Source organism: Dipodomys spectabilis, unplaced genomic scaffold (assembly GCF_019054845.1).
Source record: "Dipodomys spectabilis isolate Male_0828 unplaced genomic scaffold, ASM1905484v1 ptg000233l, whole genome shotgun sequence".
In the NCBI taxonomy this organism is placed as follows: Eukaryota; Metazoa; Chordata; class Mammalia; order Rodentia; family Heteromyidae; genus Dipodomys; species Dipodomys spectabilis.
The window spans coordinates 6,572,512-6,594,397 of record NW_024870910.1 but is presented as its reverse complement, the minus strand read 5'-3'; the positions used below and the strand labels follow the sequence as shown (position 1 = coordinate 6,594,397).

General features: G+C 55.5%; 1 protein-coding gene across 4 annotated transcripts in view; it reads left to right on the top strand.

Annotated features, from left to right (window-relative positions):
* Ntrk3 (neurotrophic receptor tyrosine kinase 3) overlaps nucleotides 1-21,886 on the top strand; it is a 231,840-nt gene that overhangs the window by 171,660 nt on the left and 38,294 nt on the right. The gene's annotated exons all lie outside the window — the stretch shown is intronic.

Sequence of the window (21,886 nt, the reverse complement as noted above, 5' to 3'; positions counted from 1 at the left end):
CCCCCTCCTCCTGCCCCAACTGAGCCTCACGTGGAGGCCAGGCTTGAAGCAGGAGATCACACTCCCAGGATGCGGTAGAGAGACAGGAGGGAAGGGTTGATGAGCTCCAGGCTCCAGGACGCCCTTGCTGTGTAGCTTCCTGACCCGAGCCAGATGGACTCCTGGATGCATGGCCGGTCAGAGAACAGATACAGGGGAGTCAGGGGAAGGGGCAGCGTGGGGCGCCGGGAAGTTCCCATGGGATCCTGGTCCTTCCGCGTGAGTGGGGGAATGATGGAGCATTGGGTTAACATCTGGATCATCCGGTGAGGGGCCGCGGCCGCAGCTCCTCTTTTCTCCTCTCCCCTCCCCTCCCCTCCTCTCCCCTCCCCTCCCCTCCCCTCTCCTCCCCTCCCCTCCTCTTTTCTCCCCTCCCTCCCCTCTCCCTCCCCTCGCCTCCTCTCCCCTCCCCTCCCCTCCTCTTCCCTCCCCTCTCCTCCCCTCCTCTTTTCTCCCCTCCCTCCCCTCACCTCCCCTCCTCTCCCCTCTCCTCTCCTCTCCTCTCCCAGCCGACCTATCAGGAATGGAGATTCCTGCTCTCCAGTTGAAGTTGCTTGCGGCCTCAGCCCCCCCCCCCCCAGCTCTGGTTTTCCATTTTGCTTGTGGAAACCCCCGCTGTTACCCTACCCTAAACTTCCCACCTCGCAAGACAGACCTCACCCTACAGGTCCGCCAGGACTTTTCCCCAGCTAAATGAGACTCCTCCTTCAACCTTACCTGAACTTACCGGTAAGTTGAAGGAGCCATGCTCGCAGGAGCTGTGGCCCCTTGTCTGCCTTTTCATGTATTTGTTTATTTTTTTTAATGGCAGTGGTGGTTCTGAAACGGCATTGGGATTCTGAGGTCCGTTTGGGTCGGCCCCATTTCTCCTACTCCGTGGGTAAATGGTCCACAGACCATTTACAGAATTTCCCCCCTGAAAGATCAACAGCTTTGCCTCTGTTCCTGCACGGCTGACGAGGTTTCTGACCTGTCTGCCCGCCTCTCCCACTTTCTATCGGGATGCTCTCCACTATCAGGGGTTACCTGTGTGTGTTTGGGAGCCTGGTCCCTCCCTCCCGGGCGTCCTGGCCTTCCAGGGGCAGGTGAAGGTGGGCTCTCGTCAGAGGACAGTGAGGCCTGGGACGGGCAGGAAAGAGGCCCTGGCCAAGCCTCCGGCTGGGACATACCTCCAGCTCTGGGTGGGGGTGGGGGGTGAGGGGTGGGAATGGGGGGTGCGGGGGGGTGGGGGGTGTTGTCTGCCAAGGAATTTGGACCTCGTTGGGGGAAAGGAAGATTTTGAACCACCCAAGAACAATCAAAGCCGTTGAGGAATCCCAGCCTGGAGACTGGTGAACTTCCCTGCCCAGGAGCCGAGGAGGTACCTCAGCTGCAGGATCACGGCGTTCCCTTGTGACGGCCACCCCGGGCCTCTCCAGGCCTCTCAGGTGCCACGGAACCTGACCCAGAGGTTGGGATAGGAAACCAAGAGGAACACGTGGAGCTTGGCTTTTCTCAGTGCCCAAACCACCCAGCAAGTCGCACTCCACCCTCTGACTGAAGGAAGGGTTCAAGTCCTGTCTGAAAACTGGGGGTAACAGTTGTCAAGACTCCCCTGTGGGCTAGAGAGGCCCTGGGGAGCAAGCGGCCAGGTGGGGCCCAAAGGAGATGCCATTCAGGGTTTGCAGGACTCGTGGTTTGATCAGCGGCCGGTGGCAGAGCCTTCACGTCCGCTCAAAACACAGCACCCGAGCCTCAGTCTGGTAAGGAGTACCGGGAGGCATTGGTGTCATGGGTGGCCAGCTACACCCAAGCTCGCCTTCCCAGCCTCCTCTCTGATTGGTTTGGGCTGCCGGGTGCCAGCCTGCTGTTACCATGGCAACACAAGGAAGCCCGCTTCTGCCTTCCGGGACCTCAGGGATGCAAGTCGCCTACCTCCCTTGAAAGGATCTTCCCTCCCCTCTCCCCCAGTTCATTCTGCAGGGAGAAGGGACAAGGACTGTAGCCTTGTGAAGGAAGGGCAGGGTGACCCCCCCCCCCCCCCCGCGCGCTCAGAGAGACTCAGGTGACGCTCCTCTGTTATAACAGAGTTCCGAAACGCCGTCCACCCCCCTTCCTCGGAGGCTCCCGCTGGCTCTGGTCCGTGTGGGTCCTCGGGGTGCTGCCTTGGAATATTCTTTACACTGCGAAGTTCAGCAGCCGTGGGACCAGAGCTCACGCAAACCTGACTCCCAAGTGGACTCTTCAAGGAAGGAGAAGAGAGTGGGGCCAGCAGCCACACAGGTCCCCCCACGGGTTGGAGACGGGGTCCTCCTCCCTCCCAATGTTTACTTCACCCAGCCAGCTTCTCGAGCCTGTTGGCAGCACAGGGCCACCGGTGGGGTCCTTCCTCGGATTGGACGGAGAAAGGTTTGGTCTCTTAGGACCTATGGAAGCTCTTTCGCCTCTGGCGTTGCCCAGCCCAGGTCAGACAAGAAATCTCTATGTCCTGCTCCTCCCTTTTCCCCGTCCCCTGCTGTGACAGTCAAGGCAAGAATCAAGTCTGTGACCTCAAGTCCTGTGGGCGCAGCCAACGTGACTACTTCTCCCAGGGTTCTCTGACAAACAAATGCAGCACGGGAGAGCATTCCAGAAGACAGGCCAGACGCTAACTAAATTCATACTCTGAATTTAATTTACATATATATATATGTGTATTATGTAATATATTACATATATAATATCATTAATATATATGTATCAATAGCAAGCCTTGTACACTGTTATGAGAGCATGAGAAGACCTGGGAGTAAATCTCCAAACAACTTTGGGCCGCCAGTCAGTCTCTGGAAGTTCAGCCTGGCCAGAAGAGTTCAGCCTAGACCTGGGGTGCCCTGTGTTCATGGCCGAGGGCTGCTATCCTAGACCCACGGCCCTTCCGGAGGGAACCGGAGCTGGCTGGTGAGAAGGCAAAGCCTTGTTCCTTCCCACAGCCTGGCACTTGGCGATAGTGAACATATTTTGAACGACTCGTAGGATTATTCCATCTTTATGGCTGTCTGGTCCATTTGGCACTTCCGGCTACCATAACAAGCGAGCGCTGCCCAAGGCCTTCGATGCCAAATTGCCGTCTCGTCGGACCATCTAATGATGGTTTCGTTTGATTGTCTTAATCATTGAACCGGCCTTGGCCACCTCCTCAGCTGTTTTCCCACAAAATGGTTGTCTTATGCCTTAACTCGCAGGAGGAACCTTCTCCTCTTCGATTAATGGAGGATTGAGATGCAGACCCTTTGACTGTTGCTTTAGCCTATGACTTGCTCGGGATCCAGAATAAAAGCCAAAGCAAACCCATGGACGTTGCACGGCTAAGCCAGCTTGTACCGACTCACGGTTCACTTTGCGTTAGCATCTTAAAAGCGCTGGGGGACCCCGATGTACATAAACCTTTTTTAAAATTTTCAGGGAGTGCCTAAATGTAATGGGACATGAATATCCCCCAGAGCACACACTTTGGGAAACGGTGGCCCTTGTGGGCTCACAAGCTTTGAAAGGAGAGCTGCTCGGGGAGTGTTCGTCAGCCACCCCCACGCAGCCTCCACCCCCAGCTGTGGGCTTTGCCTCTCAATCCCGCCGTCCGTCCGTTAGGGTGCTGGTGGGTAGAGAGCTGCGTGGAGAGCAGGCAATCCTCACTGTGGCAAATGGTAAGTCCTTTCTCGCGAGAGCTGGAGACAGACGGCCGTGCTAAACCCAGACGTCCATCCTCTCGCGCTGGTGGAGAAGACTTCACCGCGTCGTAGGCTACTGAAACGAAGACCTGGGTCCTGGGCTCGGCACCGCCTCTGGTGGGAAACGTAGTGACTCTGGGTAAGTGACCATGCCTCCTTCCTGGCAGGAGGTTGTTGGCTGATCCCTTCGTAAAAGACCCAACCTGGAAAGCTGTCCCCGGGCCTCCTGTCTGTGAGCTAACCACGTGTGTGTGGGGTGTCATTTGGTTTGGGGTTTTTTCTCTCTCTCTCTCTTGCTGAATATGTTGGCCTGTCAGGTGGGGAGAGCGGAGAGGTGGGTCGCCCTCTCAGGGAGGGGAAGACGGATGGGATTTCTTGTGAGTGGGAGGAGTCAGGTGTCCCAGGGATTTACAGACCCATAGGGGTCGCAGTTGGACAGGGCGGAGTGGGGGTTCTTCTCGGCAAGGTTTTCTAACTCTGATCCCAAGAAGGCAGCCCTGCCTAACAAATAGCCTGAAATGTCAAAGAATAAATGTTAAAGCTGGAGAGGTGTTCTCCCCTGGGAGTGGCCTGGGATGGCGGTGGGGGGGGGAAGGGGAGGGAGAGACAGGGCGGGTGCAGTGGGGGGAGGCACGGCAGAATCCTTCACAGAAAGATTCTGACTTGGCTTTGTGATATTTAAGAGAAAAGAGAAAACTCTGAATTATTTATAGCCCGGAAGATAGAAGTGAGCCGTGCGAGACATGGCCGGCTTTGCCATGGCGGCTCATAGCCCATTGATGGAGCTGTCCCCAGCCTCCGGTGGGTAAACCGTCTTCTGCTACGGTGGTCACACGACTCCCGTAGCATCAGTACCGTTACTGTTGCCGTGGAGGGCAGAAAATCCACATCCTATGACGGGCGGCTTGGGGTGGGGGTGGGGGTGCGGGCGGGGAGGCCTTTTCTGGCACAAAGTTGGGACGGCGTTCCCTCCAAAAGTCTCCAGGCCTGACGCCCTTGGTTCTGCCTGCATCCGCTCCCAGCCTGCGCTTCTCCAAACGAGGGAATCAGGGCAGCCCTGGTTCAGATCCGGGCACCAATTGGCCCATAGTTGTTCTGTCTGAAAGATGGCGGGGACAGGGGGCAGGAGGGAGGGGGTGGGAATGGCCCTCTGCCTCTTCTGGGCATGCTGGGAATCTAGCTGGAGAATGACCCGGGGTTCTCGGTTCCCGGCAAGGGAGGAGGGATTGTAAGGAAAAGGTACATGAGTGATGGGGTGGAGGGGGAGAAGAAGCAGAGAAGAAATGCCGAAGGCGGTTAGCGTGCCGGGGGTAGTGGCGGAGGCGATGAGTCTTCCACTTGTTTGGGGAAGGGAAGGTGGGGGTGCGCTCTTGTTGGTAGTCCTATGGCACGGGACTCCACGGATGGCCCCCGAATTGCAGTTAGGAATTAAAGAGCGGCCCGCCTCAGTGCACTCCCTTTCCTCTTCGCCTGCTCTCACTCACCTCCCACTCACTGTTTTTTGCATACCCTTGACACGTCTGGAGCCGCAGTACGCGGCTCATGATGCACGCGTGGGTACATTGATTTCCCCCTTCAACGTCTGGACCCTTCCGAGGTGGCCAAGTGAGGCTGGTCATAGTGCAAGCCAGATCATCAGTAAACCTCCCAACAAACCAGCATTGTATTTAGGAGGTATCTCATTGACTCGAACTATCAATGCTTTTCTCTCCCCCCGCTTCCTAGACCTGTTTTTCTTTTCTCTCTTCCACCTTGAAGAACCCAGAGCACATTTTGCAGTGAAAATGTTACCGTGATGCTCCCGTTACAAGACTTTGAAAATGTACTTATTTTTATACTAGGTAACTTATTCTACCTCCTGGAAAGTTCTTCCTGATGTTTTTCCTCCACCTCTTCTTTTCCACGACGTAGAACTTAGACCATTATAATCCCCAGTGATCGAATGAAAATCCCCATTATAATCCAAGCACTTGAAGCTGTGGCGCGGGTAGTAGAACACTATCCTTGGGCAGTAAAAGCTCAGGGAGAGAGCCTGGGCTCTGAGTTCAAGACCAGGCTTTTGCTTGGCGAAGCCCCAGAAGAAGTTTGGCTTATTTCGAGTTCTATTCATTTCTCTTCACCGTATTTAAAATTAAAACTGCAGGAAACAATGTACCAATCTCAGCTCAGACCCGACCCACATTTCTCCATTAGAATGACCATATCATTCAGGGACCACTGAGCAACGCCACTTAGAATTCCCGTGCGGAGAGCAGCGTGAAGCAGCACAGACACAGCTTGCCGTTAGTGACCGTTGATTAGCTGTATCCATCGTGTGGATCTCTGGGTCTTGTTTTTGACCGCTCAGTGCTCTAAGAGGGAAACATTGGAGAACAGAGTATGGAACCGAATTTAGGTCCTTAGGGTGCCAAAGAATCCACCGGCCACGCACTTCAAGCGTAAGCCTTGTAGTCATTCCTGGTGGCTCGTGGCTGCAATCAGTCGGCTGAGATGTGAGGATTGCTGTTCAGAGTCAGCCCAGGCAGGAAAGTCTCTGCGACTCTTATCTCCAGTTGACCACCACAAAAAAAAAAAAAAAAAAAAAAAAATCGGAGAGTGGAGCTGTGGCTCAAGTGGTAGAACCTGAGCAATCAAAGCTCAGTATGCTGGCTTGATTTCTAGCTCCCAAATCCTTGCACGTGTGAGATGCTGCCCTCCAGTTTGTCTGGGGTCCCAGGTCCCTCAGATGAAATTGGGGAGCTGGTGGAGATGGATGGTGGATGGATAGCTGTGAGTCAATGAGATGTCGCGATCTGGTGCGTAAGCATGGAGAAGGCCCTCCCTCCTTCAACCGTGTTCTTACAAATACTGAATCGAGACACCCAAGTGTCCGGATATAGAAACAGGAATCACAGCCCAAGAAACCCTACCATCGAAATGGTCAACAATGACAGCACACGTTCCATTGTTTAGAGAGCTGTCAGTCTCTACCCAAGGTGGGGAGCCTGACCCCATTGCAAATCAGCCAAATGCCACAGCCCCCCTGGCAACCTCTGGCAGCCGGAGGGAGACGTTCTGTCCTCTGGGCCATTTCCACGCCCCGGCACCGCTCCGCCGGGGCCTGACCCTGTCCGGTTGCTATGGAGACCAGTCTGGAGGGCTCCACGGTGGATTGGTATTTATCGGGGACCTGTAGTTTTCTGGGTGCCCTTCTCATTTACAGATGACTGGGAGGGTATCTATCTTGCTGTAACAGAGGTAAAGACCCTGGAGAAGTGGAATGGGAATGGCGTTTCTTCTTCTAATAACAGTGTGCTTTTTTTTTCCTGATTGCAAAACTAATTTATATTCACTGTAGAAAATTCAGTGAAATCCAAAAAAGCATACAAACACATAAATTATCTACCATCTCATCATCCAGAGACAACACTGTTAACATTTTAGCTTTCTGCTCTTCTAATCATTTTTATGTTCTTATTTAATTATTTAACAGAAGAGAATTATTCTAGATATGCACGCACACGTGCATGCGCCCTCACTCAAAATAGAAGGTGGCTTGCATGGATCATTTCCCCAATCTTTAGCAATGTTAGAATTTCTGCATAGGTAATGTATTCACCACCTGGTTAAAAAAAAAAAAAGAAACACAAAGCCCTTACATAAATGTTTATGCTACCATTTGTTAAATATTTTACAAGACATGGAAACTCCCAGGATCTAGACGTTTCTGTATCGGCTGGTCTGGAACTATGGTCCCTGTGATCCAGCCTCCCATATAGGATGACAGACGGGTACCATCATGCTGTTACTGATTGAGACGAGGGCTTGAATTTAAGTCTGGGCTGGCCTTGAATCTTGATCTCCTTGACCTCAGCTTTCTGATTTGCTAAGGTTACAGGCTTGAGCCATGGGCATTGGGATAAACTTCCTTCCTTCCTTCCTTCCTTCCTTCCTTCCTTCCTTCCTTCCTTCCTTCCTGCCTGCCTGCCTGCCTGCCTGCCTGCCTGCCTGCCTGCCTGCCTGCCTGCCTTCCTGCCTTCCTGCCTTCCTGCCTTCCTGCCTTCCTTCCTGCCTTCCTTTTTCTTTCTCTTTAAAAAATAGATATATACTACCCCATCATATTGAGATATTCAAGTTTATTTGTGTACAGTATCGTACCCTTATGAATATCTTACAACATCCAACGAATTGACTCTAAATAAATACGGTCCAACCTAAATATAATAGTAACACAGAGGCAAATAATCTCTGTGAGCTATGTTAGTGCATCCCTTTTGAGTATGTCATCCGTGTAAGATTATCCTCACGTTCGCTCCAGAAATGATAGATAAGAATGGAGTTCCCCAGCGGTCTCCGAAAACACCAGACCACAACGTGATGGTTGCTGTTGTTTTCATCCGTGGATTTGAGCTTGAGCCTGGCACGTGGCCAGCAAGCAGCTTTTGTTATTTCGTTCAACACATGTCCCCTCAGGCTGCTCATCCGACCTCAGCCTCCCAAGTCCCGGCATGATAGTGGCGCACTACCCTTGTCCAATGTGATTTCTAATGGCCGGATGATGTCCCACTGTGCATACATACCATATTTAATGAGCAACTGTAAATGTGGCTTCTTCTGCTTTGTTCTCTAACGGGTGGTGATGGAGGTATTACGTACTTTCGGTGGCTGTGCTAAACAAGGGATCGGCTCAGCCTGTGTTAACGGAGTCACGGCCACCCCGTCTTGATTCCCCGCTACCCAGGGATGGGGGATGGACTCGGGGAGACTCAGCTGAAATGTGCTGGCGTTCTAGCCCGGGGTTCAGCGTTGGCGATGATTGCTTACCACCTTTTCTTAAATGGCTTCGGAGTTTTGACTCCAAGGTTAATCCCGCCCCCTCCCCGCACCATGTAAAGACTCTGCGGGCTGGGGATTCCGAACTGCCTGGCCCGGGAGTGTTGGCGGGATTGGGAGTGAAGCCTCCTAGCTCATACAGATGGCTCACCAAGCATGGGGCTGTGACCTTCTGGAGGTCAAGGTCAGGAGTCGGGCAGTCCCCTGGCATCCTGCCTGCTGCTCTGGCCTTTGAGCAGGCGGCCTCCCTCCCGGGGCCACACTGGGTGGGATGTGGCCGCCGATTGGAGCTGGCTGTAAAAAGGCCACCGACGATTCGGAGCAATGCCTCTTCAGCCAACCCACTGATCTGGGCTGGAGGCTGGAGAGGGCCCCAAACCGGAGGGCAGTCAGCCAGCTGGGGAGAATCCAAGGAAATAACCACAGGAGGGAAAGGGGGGTGTGGGGAGATCCGTCCTGAGATTTATCTAAGGCTGCAGCTCTCTAGACCAAGGGATGGTCAGGTTTTCTCTCCAGCGGCTCAGTGGCAACAACAATGCTGGGCAGAGGCCCCCCCCCGCCCCCCCCCCCCCGTGCGTCTCTAACAAGGTCCTTCTGTCTCTCTGGGAGGAGGGCATGGGTGGTGACCAGCGGGAAAAACACAGCTTCCTCTATCCTGGCAGAGGAGGTCCTGGGAGAAGGAAAAAAAAATCCTCTCAACCAGAGAGAAGCCCAATGGGTGGAGGCACGGACAGGCATCTGGGGGTGACTTTGAGGACCAAGATCTGTGGGCAGCGGGGAAGAGTAAGAGAGCGCGGCGTCGGGCGGAGCCCCGGAGTTTGAAATTGTGTCACATCCTGTAGCCCCCAGCAAGCCGCTCGCCAGTCATCCGCTGGAGATGTCTGTCAGGTGACAGGTGCACGCCCAGGTCCCTGGCTCTGCATCCCGTCCGCAGGCCTCAGAGAGTGGCGGTGGAGGCTAGCTCCGGAAGTCCACTTGGACGTGTAGCCTTACCAGTGGGGACCCTGGGGGAATCCAGAAGAGCCCAGAGGCAAGAACCACAGCCCTTTCCCTCCCTGCCACTGGGTGGCAAAGAAGCAGTGCAGGCAGATTGGAGCAGGAATGGCCTCTCATGGCCTGGCCCCGGGGAAGCTGGGTGCCCATGCCCGTGCGTGGCTCGGCCCCGCTGACCAGGCCCTCAGACTCAGGAAGCAGGTGAGCCCCAGAGCACAGGACTCAGTCAGGAGGAATCCCAATTTGCCGCGGACCGGGTTCTGTCGGGACGACGGAGGACACCTAAGGGAGGAACCTGGAATAGGTGGGGAGATGGCAAACAGACAACTCACACACATTAGGAGTGGATGCTGAGTGCGATTTAATGCAGAGGATAACAAACTTTTATAGCAAAAGTCTCCATGAGAAAGGGCAAAAGGTTACACAATCTTGCTGCATGGCTTCATTCTTGGGTGGTCACCAGCTGATCTCCTGATAGGCACTTGTTTCCAGCTTATCTCTAAGAAATACAACGATTACGATGTTTGTCACCAATTAACCATTACCCATCTTTACAGAGGCCTTAACCTTCCCAAATAGATCTTTCCTGTTTCTTCTTTAATAGTAAACCTCAAGGAGACCTGGATCTAGCAATTCTCTAGGTCTAGCAATTCTCTTAGTAAATAGCAAGAAATTCTTTCTCCTAAGTAATTATCTCAGCAATTGCCATACACTCTTTCTGTTCTAGCTGAGCCTACAGCTTCTTGTAAGTCCCTTACAAACAATTCCTTCTGCTGAAGTGACTTTGTGAAACCCCCAATACTTTTATATTTACTTATAACTTATCTCCTAGCCTCCATAAGAGGTGTTTCAGGGTAGCACTTAACTCTGGTGAGTTAGTCATATTTTTAAGACATTCATCAGATATTGGGGTCGTCAACACTCTTAAGAAAGAGCTTTGAATAAGGGAACGTTGACAATGAGCAAGTACAAAGAGCAGTAGAAGCAGTAAAAGATTAATAGGCACTCTTATGCAGTGAAGAAAGGCAGAAACACATCTTTTCCCAGGGGTTTTTCCAGCCTTTTCCCAGGACTAGGCCTCTTAGAAGCCCTATTCTCCAAGGTAGACTTCGGTGAAGTCCCAAAACTTGGAGATAGGTTTCTGTAAAGCCCCATTCTCTGAGGTAGACTTCGGTGAAGTCTCAAAACTCAGAGATAGGTCTCGAAGCCCCTATCATGGTCTGATAGATGGTTTCCCATGCTAAGCAGACTCTACTGGGGTCGGCGTGGCACCAATTTGCCTCTCCCTTCCCAGGCCCTGATCTGGTGGGAGTGCCATGCTGTTAACACTGCGGTGTTGCCCGGCATGGCGGGGGACCAAGGAACAGCTATTTGTTTAAGTTACTAACTGTAGCATTCACAAGGTATTCTCTTCCTTGTAAAGGTCTCCTGGGGAGGAGTACCTCCATCCTCTATGCATCAGGGAGATACATTCTTCTGTGAATGGAAGTCCATGATTTAATGAATGGCTGAACTTAATGCTAAGTGCAGGCTTTTCCATCCGGGTGGCCGTAAGGATTCTAATCTAGTCTTCATACTCAGTGCCAAATGGGAAAAAATAAAACAATAGGTTTACCAACTCATGGGAACTCATTTGCTTAAGAAAGATGAGCCGTAGGTTGTGCCTGCCAGACCAAGTGCCATTTTAGAGAGGTTAAGTAAGAAGCTCACTGTCATATAGTTCGCTCATGTGGAGCTGGGGGCCGCTGAGACCAGTGCCTGGGCCTTTAACCTCCGTGGCACGGATAGTACCTCTCCCGTCCGGGCACTTCCCACCCCACAGGAAGAGGAAATCACACTCCCTAGCAGTCCATCCTTCCCTCCTGTCACATGCCTTAGAAGTCTACAACCAAAGAATTGCGTATGGATGAAAGGGTCCGCAAAAAAAAGCAAAAAAACAAAACCAGACCCCTGATAGAGAACTTAAGGAGCCACCGATAGGTGGGATTTTGTTTATCAATCTGTTTCTCTCCAGCGTTGCATTACACTAAACAGTCCAGGCAGCAGACTGGGGCAAAGAGGTGGCATAGCCCTCATCCACTCCTAGCTCTCAGTCTACGGGATAAATTTGGCTTCCTGAACCTCGGATCACTGGAAACGTCGTTTTGAGGGGCTGGAGAGAGGGTGTCCTTGTGTCAGTGAGACATCTACCAAGTGTTTTTGTTCTGTTGTCTCTCTCTCTCTTTTTTTCCGGTGGACTGATCTTCTGGCCAAATATTTAATTTCTTCCTGATTTTATTTCTTGGCTTTCCTCCATCATTCGGCCTAGGTCATGACCTGTGGAGTAGCTGGAGGTTCACAGATGTGGATCCCAAATCTCAGAGACTCGGGAAAGCGACACAGGGGGAGATGCTTGTGCGGCTGGCAGGAGACACACATGCAGAAGGGGGCGAGGTCTTCCCGGGGCACTTCACCTCTGTGTGTGTGTGTGTGTGTGTTGGAAACGGGAGCGTGGAAAAGTTCTGGGAGAAGAGGCACGGAGGGAAAAGGCCAGTTTGCAAGGGGATGGGTGGGCGTGGGGGGGGGGAAACGTCCAAGCTGACGTCATTGATTTCATGGGAATCCCTGGGGAAGTGGTACAAACGTAGCCATGGACAAGGGCCGGCCTCCTGGAGGGCTGGAATAGAGGGGTCACTGCGTGCTGGGGGGTTCAGGGAGCCGTTGGGGTCTTTCTAGGGAGCCTACAACAGAGCTTTCCATTGGAGAAAAGGAGAGCATGTCCATGCACGCACACACACAGACACACACACACAGAGGCCTGGCAGGAGCAGAGCACCAGCAGAAAGCAGGCCCATGTGAAGCAGGTCAGGTGTGGTCTCCGGCGAAGGTGGCAGAGGACACAGGCCAGGGAGGGGAGGGGACATGGGGTCCACCTGCCGAGTGGGCAAGCCCGGCTTTCGAGAGGGCTCTCGAGTTTGTCTGGCATGGAATCCTGAGGCCCAGGCCCCGGAGACTAGGCCTTGAGGTTTCCAGGGTCACTGGAGGGGGTCGCGCCCATCCTGCCAGCCGGAATTGGCTGCTTGTCACCCGCACAGCTCTCGTGTTGTTCTGGTGAAGCTCCCGCCCCATCCACAGCGAGTTCCTCTTGACCTTCGGTTCCTGGTATCTTCCAAAGAGCAGGTAAGACAAATTAAGACAAAAACAGGAGACTGGCATTGTTCAAAGCCCCAACTTCCTCCATTCCGACATTTCACACCCACATAAATGCCGCCCGCTGGGGCCAGCGCCCGAGGGCAGAGCGGGCAGTACCCAGGCGCGGTCCGGACTTGCAAAGACCTCATCCCCGCCATGTGGGGTCGGGGTGAAGCGGTTCTTCCTCCAGACCTCTCCTTTATCATCATTTTTCTTCTTCCTCGTGTGCTTTTCCTTTTTGCTGTCGACTTCTAGGGTAGGGGGCGGGGGCTGTGGGTGGGTGGGGGGTTCAGGAGACAGGCCAGAAAGGCATGGGCCAGTGTGTTTAACATCTGGTGTGGGGGAACTCTTGGAAATCGGCTGAGAGGATGTGGTGGGAAAACACCTGGCAGAGCCAGCGGGCTTGGGCGGGGGGAAGCGTGGATCCAGGATCGCGGAGGCCGTGCGGAACGAATCTGCTGGCTGCTCCAGGATCAGGCTGCCTGCCCCCCCCCCTGCGCTGCCCCCCTCCCCCCAGGGCCAGAGCAAGGCCCCATTCCCACCTCTGTCCTCCTCCCTGGTGCTATGCAGGGCTGCAGAGAGGGAGGGAGGGGGTCACGCAGAGGGGAGGGGTACCTGCTGGAAGGAAGGACCGGCACTCCGGCTTCGGACTCCCTGACCACCTCTGAGATCCCAGGCGGGGGTGGGGGGCTTCCAAAGAGTCCGATAGCCTGAGGTCAGGTTGGGGGAGACTTGGCTGGAAATAAAGCGGGGTGTACACAGGGCAGGCCAGGACAGCAAGGAGCACTCGCTGCAGATGGGGTTCCACGGGAGGCCCCCGTGGGAGCGGAGCTGTGGGCCCCTGGGGCCGAGGAGGACGTGGGGATCGGCAGGTGAGACCGAGCACCCCCATTTCCCCCCACACAGCCCTGGGAGGCCGGGAAGCTCCCCCTCTGCTCCTCTCAGGGCCTGACCAACTGTCCTCACACCCTGAGGGCAGGGCAGGAGCCCTGGGGGGGAGGGAGAGAGACCCCTGTCCCAGGGTGCCCACGTGACAGCCCCATGAGCCATGAGTCTCTTCCTAAAGACAAACCCTAAGGGCTGAGGACAGGTTAGCTTCTACATTTCTAGAATTTGTTCTCTTCCCTCCCCCTCTCTTCTCTTCCTTCCCTACTTCCTTTATCTTTCCTATTTCCTTTTCTCCCTCCTTCCTTCCCTCCCTCCTTCCCTCCTTTCCTCCCTCCTTCCCTTGTTCCCTCCCTCCCTTCCTCCCTTCTTCCTTCCTTCTCTCCCTCCTTCCCTTCTTCCCTTCCCTGCCCTTCCTCCCTCTCCTCTTACCCCCTCTCTTTCCCTCCCTCCCCCCCCCCTTCCTTCTGAACGGCAGCATTGCCTCTTGTGGAGTACCTGAGCCGTCTTGTTTTAGGCAGGACTCAAGTCACCAACTCCTCGTACAAGAAGGCGTTCAGCAGCTTGAGGATGAGCCTCCCATGATCTGTCCAAGTGTTCATTTTCTACACTCTGTGTGTGTGTGTGTGTGTACATGTGCACATGTATATGTGTGTGGGGGGGAAGTGTGCATGGGTGCACTTAAAATATTTCCCGTCGTTCAGCTGATTGCCTGGAGGAAGTGCAGTTCTCTCCTGCCAGCTGGGGGATGTAGGCTATGCAGGGACCAGGCCCAGCCGGAGAGGAAGTGGAATTCCACGGCTGCAGTATAACCAAATTACATCCCAGCACCGTCCGATAACGGCCCGTGTTTATGTCCTCAGCTCTAGTGAGTGGGCCCGGATGGGCGAGCTTGCCTCGGTGAGCACCCCTTGAATTGAACTTCCGTAGGAGACGGTTCACCAGCGCACCGGCACAGGCGGTTCCGGGATGCCTTGTTTGGGGTTAGGAACAGTCACCGGGAGGAAGGACAGGATGATTTCCAGAACAAAGAGTAGGAGAAGGTCTGTGGGGAAGGTGGGGTTGATTTCTACCGATGGAAGCGGGGTGGGGCTGGCCGGGGTTCCCGGGGCGTGGACTCACGGTCCCGAAGGAGACCAGCCTTTGCATCCGTAGGAGCTATGTAACACACTCCTGTGAAAAGTGCATGCGGGATAGCCTGGGAATGTGACTCAGACAATGGGTTCTGGAATGTCGGATGTCCTGGAGGCGTGGATGCTAGCTAGGCAGTTCACGCACACCTACTTTGCGGCCCCACTGTAGTAAACTCACGCCCTGCGACCACAGCTCCGTGTGGCCGGCGCACTATTTACCCCTCCTCCTGGTGCTATGACTTCTCTTTTCCTGGTGAGGAAACGAAGGCTGAGCGAGGCAGTCATTTGGAGGTCAGGCGAAGGTGGGCAGAAGGAACTGGCGGCCCCCTGCGGGACCTCACGGGTATCTGTGCGTCTACTGGGCACGATTCAGTTGTGTCCGAGTGCACACGGGCCCTGTCTCCTTCTCCCCAACAACGCAACACGATGGATGTTTTCTTAAGTGTACCCGTGAAAACATGCAGATGAAGGCTTGCGGTGGGGCTAGAGAGTTAACGGAAGGCTGCCTCCCAAGCCGTGGTTGTCATGGGTGAATTTATATCCAGTTCTGCCCCGTTCCTTATTCCTCCCAGCGTTGCCTTTCTTTGGATCTATTGCTGCTTTTGAAGTGGTTCCACTGTCTCTCGGCAGCAGGCCCTGTGAATGGGTTCCTCTGGCCTCTGGTCCTCCTGGGAGTTCGGGCTTTGAGCTCAGGGCTCCAGATGTCCAGCAGTTTATGTCTTGCCCGGAGGTCTGGAGCGAGAGGGAATGACCTTGGATGCGTGATGCTGTGCGCCGGTTGGTAGGAACCCGACCCGACGTGGAAGACAGAGTTAGATGCCAGGGGTGACGAGGCCGTGTCGCTGAGCCGAAGGGGCCTCTGGAGAGACAGCAGGGTGGATCGTGGGAGGTGGACACCCAGGCCAGAGGAGGGGGAGAAAGTGAAGGAGCTGGGCGAATGGTGGGAGAGACGGATTCCCAGCTGGTGCCTGAGACTCATCTTTCAGCACCTAGGTTCTCAATTCCAGATGGCTTTCCTCGGGGAGTTGTTTCGCTCTCCACTCTTGGCTCCAGCAGCCAACACTTAACAAGAGCCAGAGGTCCCCTCTGTGAGGGAAGGGGCGGCCCCGCTTGGGGGTGAAGGAAGTGGGTCTGGACCGGTGCATGCGGTGCGGTCGAAAGAGGCCCCCGTGGTGATCAGGCGGCGTCCGAGCTCATGGTGCCGTTGCTCGGAGGAGTAGCACCTGAGCATGGACGCAGGCGAACCTCAGCCTCCCTTACCCAGCTTCTTACGTCAGCGAACGTGAGCTGGAAAGCACCCCAGGACAGACAGTTCCTCTTCTGATCCTCTTTCTCCGGTGTGTCCGGAAACAGCGGGGTGTCTTCTTTATTTATTCGTCTTGGTGGGAACACGATGTCTCCGTGGCCTGCACCACCGCTTCGTGACCTCGGGGTGCATGTGTGGGAGCCGGCGTCCGCTGGGCCTCCTCGGACGCGGGCCACAGGCGATTTCTTTGGGAAGCCTGAGGTGCCCCAAGATCGCTCTTGATTCTGTGGGTCATCCGCAGAGCAGGACATAAATGAGTCTACCCCGTGGGATCCTTTTGGACTCCCCTGCCCTGCCCCCGAACCCCTTCTTCCTCCCTCTTTGCGGTGTCCTCCTCGGATAACGTCTCTAGCCGTGCTTCAGGGGGAGTTTTAATTTATTCATTCATTCATCACGTACTTAATGAGTACCCATGGTGCCTTGGGCCCCGACCTGGAGGAATACACCACGTGGGCCTTGTAACCCAAGACGTCGCCCGCCCCTCTTCAGAGCCTCTTTGCAGAGATGTTCCACTGAGAGGAGGCCTTGGGGTGAGTCTGAGTGTGTGTGTGTGGGGGGGGGGGTTCTTACATAAGCGGTCCTGAGCCCACCTCGCCCAACCTCTCTCCAGGACGGCCGGCACATGGGATCAGTGCCGGTGTGTGGTCTGCCCCGAGTCCTTTCCCACGTCACTTGGTCCCGCTTGGTCCATCAATTTAAGGGCTACGCTTCCAAGGAGAGGCTCCGCAGAGTTCCTCTGTAGGCTCTCCAGCCTTTGAAATCCGTTCTTCTAGAAAGGGCCTTGTCATAAGCCCAGGAGATCTTCCCATCCCCGGGCGTGGAAGTCCTTCCAGAGAATGCTTCGCAAGAGCGGTTGTGTCGGAATACTTGGCCGCGCTGTCTTCCTCTGTCCGGGATGGGGGGGGGGGTGTGGGGGGGGGGAGAGGGGGAGGACTGGCTGAAGTCAGCTGTAGACCCAACACCAGGTGTGGTGTGTGGACAGCCAGGATTGAGCTCACCTGGTCGGCAAAATGGGAGAGACCGTCCTGCCACGGATGGATAGGAGGAGGTACAGCCCCGGGGCCGAGATTCCCGACAGCTGGAGAAAGCGGGAGTCCCGGCCTTTCCCGCAGCGTCTTTCCCCCCTCAAAGTTCTAGAGCTGGCCCCCTCTCCCCCTCCTGCCATGTCGGAACCTCCCCCCCCCCCACCCCCGGTTGGAACTGTGAGAATGTTATTCTTTTCCACTCAAAGACATTCCATCTCACGTGTAATTAAATGTGTCTCTGGCAGCCCGAGACCCTGGGGTCTGGTTAGTGCAAAGAAAACACACGCTTCTCAGAGATCCTCCCTTCCTCTCCCCGATCCCTCATCCCGTTCTCCTGCCAAGAGTCCCCCTCCTCCTCCATGCATGAGGCCGCCATGGGGAACTGCTTCCCCCCCGCCCCCCGCCCGTCCCTGGCATCTCTGTGGGACAGTGCCCCTCAGCGCTGTCCTCATCTTCAGGAAGCATCCTGCCACGGTAGCCTCGGAGGCCAGGGCCCCCCTGGGGCCACCGCGGTAGCGAGCGTGAAGTGACCGTGTGTTTATGGGATATTGTGGGTCTCCTCTGAGTATTGATACCGGACAGTGTGGAGGTCGGGAAGTCTCCCCGGAGCGGGCGTGGCAGCATGGAGAGAGGTCTGCCATGACCTGCGGATGGATCAGTGACCCCGTCTCCTCCCACAGTAGTGCCCCTGGCCCACGGCCTTACGCTCGGCTCAGCTGCACACCGCCAACCACACGCGGTCCGCACAGAGTGATATGGGTGTGAATATATTATGTATATATTCACATATATACATCTCTCTCTATATATATAGTTCAGGGTGTTGTAATTGTTCTGTTGTAAGTGATGCTGGAGAATCTCTTTCTAGGTTCAATATATAAAGGAAAGTTCTCCATAGTATATGTGCTTGTGGAGCTGGGGGTCTCTCAGGCGCCCACTGCAGAGGGTGGGGGGTCTTGGATGGAGTCCCCAGGGGAAAGGGGGACTGCAGTCCTAGACTTTAGAATCCAAAAAGGCCACCTGGCGGGGGTGGGGGGAGGTGCGGGGAGAGGAACTCAGGGTCTTGGATCAAGGACATGATCACCTTGAGCCTCAGAAGATGGCTGAGACAGTGTGCCTGGTACTCAGCCCGGCACCCGACTCGGGGTAGTTAAGTGCTCCGTCGATGGCAGCGAGTTTTATTATTAATAGGACCCAAAAGGACGATTAACTAAAGGAGGTGAGCACAAATGGCATCACGAGGAAAGATCCCAGAGTTCCCGGCAAGAGAACTAACCAGTTGACAACTGAGTGTTCTAGTCCCTCCTCCCCCCCCCACATGCAGGAGGTCCGGCGGGGTCCGGCCTTTGTGGACAGCATCCCAGCCTGCGTGGAAAGACAGTGTCACCGCTGCCCACACAGGACCTTCCCCAGGCTGGCAATGAGCCTGGCCCACCGAGCCTCGGGCAAAACTCGGAGAGCATGCTGGCTTTGCCAGACTGATTTTTTGCAGTTGGTAGTACAGCAGAGTCGGGATTGCCGTAATTTATAACCACGGAGCCCAGGAACCCTGCTGATCAATACCGGCCTTGAGTAGGTAGCTGTCTCCGCCTTGAGATGTCTTTATTCCGCTGTCTCACCAACCTCCTCCCCCAAACTCTTTTAGACTCCGAGGAAGGCGGAGGTCGCACGTCCCGGTGTTGGCCTTGGACAGGTGACCGGTGACCTCCCCGAGACAGCGCTGGCCCGACCCTGAGCAGCCTCAGGCTGTTTTAATTCTGGAGAAAATCATCAGCTGTCTTCAAGCTCTCCCTCCCTTCCCCCCCGTCACTGTCATGTTTAGACATAGCTTGAGCTCCGAGAGTGCAAATCTCCAAGAAATGGCATTTAAAAAAAATTACATATCCATGCTTCTAGCCGGGCGCCAGTGGCTTACAAATGTCATCCTAGCTACTCAGGAGGCTGAGGTCTGAGGATTGGGCAGGAAAGTCCATCCTATCTCTAATTAATCACAGGGTACCCCCCCCCCACGCCCTGCCCAGTTCAGCAGAGGAGGGAGGCCTGGCCTAGCAAGCTGCTGTCCTCCCAGGCCTCGGGGCTACCCTTGCTGGATGAGAGATTCTACCTGAGCTCCAGCTGGCTGCGGGCCGAGGGGTCCTCCCAGAACCCAATCCCCCACGCACAGGATCATTGCCTCCATCCCCGCTGAGGAGGAGGGGTCCTTGGAACCTTCCCGGAAGGCTGGGCACTGATTGGTTTGCACAAAGGCAGTTTGGGGAGAACCAGAGACAAAGGTCCCAGTACCCTTCCCATTCTCCAAAGACCCCCTCAGCTACCAGCCCCCCATTCTCTCCAGCAACCTGGTCCTCCTCGGCAGGGGAGATCTTCCCACGGCCCGGAGACCCAGACTGTGTCGGGCCAGCCAGCCGGGCCGTCAAAGGAGATTGATGCCTTCTCATCCTAAGAAAATCCATCACTTTTTAAAGTTTTTGGCCCGTGGGTCAGATGGCTTCGCCAGAGAGGCTGCGCTGAGCAGCACGAGGAGACCTAAAAATAAGCACAGCCGAGATCCAAATAGACGCGTGCACGTCAGTCATGAAATGGTTGGCTCCTGCCCCTCCCCGGCGGCCCGGCAGAGCCTAGTTCTGCCCCGTGCTCACCCGTCCACACCCATGTTCCCTGAGGACCGTGCTGGTGGAGAGCCCCAGGAAAAACAGCGAGAGAAAGCCGGCTGGGAGTGGAAGGGTGGAAGCTGGGCCGGACCATTTTGGTGGCTGTACAGTTGGGACAGATAAGAGTAAAGGCAGCCTTAATGCCTATCAAGGGACACAGAGCTATGATGGGGAGGGAGTGGGAGGAGAGAGACAGAGCGAGAGAGAGACAGACAGACAGACAGACAGAGAGACAGACAGAGAGAGAGAGACAGACAGACAGAGACAGAAAGGCAGACAGAGACAGACAGACAGACAGACAGAGGGAGAGACAGAGACAGAGAGACAGACAGAGACAGAGACAGAGAGATAGAGACAGAGACAGAAAGACAGAGACAGACAGAGACAGAGGAAGAGACAGAGACAGAGACAGAGAGACAGACAGACAGAGACAGAGAGCGAGAGAGACAGAGACAGACAGAAAGGCAGAGACAGAGACAGACAGACAGACAGAGAGACAGAGACAGAAAGAGGAGAGACTTTTTGACCTCTGTGAATCTGGAAGGTCACCTGCAACTGTAAGAGTCTCGACCCCCATTACTGCCCTTTGCCCACCTTCTTCTTTGGTGGTTTTGGGATCGAAGCCGCTCGGATGGCCCTTCAGAGATCTCGAGTCTCTCCGGCACAAGGTATCTTCCACACGGAAGTGATTTGCCCCGTGCCTCGGGCCCCGAGCCAGCCTTTCTTTGCCAAAGCTCCGTGGATGTGGCGCAGGGCTGGGCCCGGAACCGGTTCCGCCCTGGAGGAGCGTGTCCCTTGTTCCCTCCTCTGATGCTCTGTTCCTCCCGTGGCCGGCCCCCCGCACGCATGCATCTCAAGCTCTCCTCGCTCTTCAGACAGCGGGGATGGGCCAGAGACACCCCCGTGGCCCTGACAAAGACACAGCCTCACTCACGGCCAGAGCAGAGGCCTGGTCCTGCTGGAGGTATCCAGCTTACCCCTGGCATGGGCTGGTGGAGCGGAGAGTTTCCCAGGCCAGGGTCCCTGCCCACGCCACTGCTCAAGGTCCACGGCCGTCCAAGCCCCGGCCAGGCTCCAGGGACTTCAAGGACCAGGCTGCTCCCACTTGGTTTCCCTGAGTCCCCACAGAGCCTTCCAGCCTTTCTGCCCAGGGAGGAGGCGGGGAGACGAAGGGGAAGTAAAACACGTCACGGTGGACACAAGGTTTCCACCCGGAGGGCTCTCTGGTCTGCAGGCCTCCTCAGGCAGAAGCTCGGCAGGGAGCAAGAACTCGGTTCAATCCCTCCCAACCACGCTGCGTCTGAGGGACGGAGACCCAGGGCGGGGACTGAGGCGGGCGAGCCTTCGGGGGTCTTTCACGGTGTCTTGTTCTAAGCCCCTGGCTTCCACCCGTGGAAACTGCTCCTCCCCGCCACATCCTCCCGGGCCACACCCGCGCCCCGGCCCGCAGGGGTCACCTCGTCACCAGTCGCGAGCCGAGGCCCTTCCCAGAGCGGCCCTGACCTTCCGTCCCCCCGCAGCGGGAGACGGCTTCATCGGCTCCTTCAGGGCCAGACCCCAGATGTCAGGAAAGAGAGACAGAAGAGGCCAGGCTAGACCGGGGTAGGAGGCTAGACCGGGGTGTGGCAGCCTCTTTAGAGTCCTGAGACCAGCCGGTGAGGCGCAGCCGCTAGCAACTGCCAGCCTTGTGGGGGAGAAGAACACCGTATCCTTCCCGCCTTCCCTTCCACAATACGGTCATGGGGCAGGCCTTCCCGGTGCCTCCAGGATGTGGGGCTCGGATGGGGGAACGGCCACCCCCAGACCCACGGAGACGGTTAGCCAGGCCTTCTGGCCGCCTCCCTCGGCCGTGCGTGGGGACCGTTTGCCACAGTCCTCCACTCTTGGCTTTCCCGTTTTCAACAAGGTCATCGGGAGACGATTCTTCCTCCGGGACCTGTGGCGGCCCTGGTGATGTTAAGACAGGTATTTAACGCGCTTCTGCCTGTCGAACAATTAGCACGGAGGTCAGCCAACCATCTCCGGAAGGCTCCCTTTCGCAGCGCTCACTGCGCGTACAAATTCCTTCTAGCGCGTTCTTTCCAGAGGTGGGAGGGCCGAGGTCGCCGCGCTGCTTTCTTCTGGCAGACAGACTTTAATTAGGTTGCTAAATTAGCAGGACTAGTCCAACCCTTCTCTTTGTACG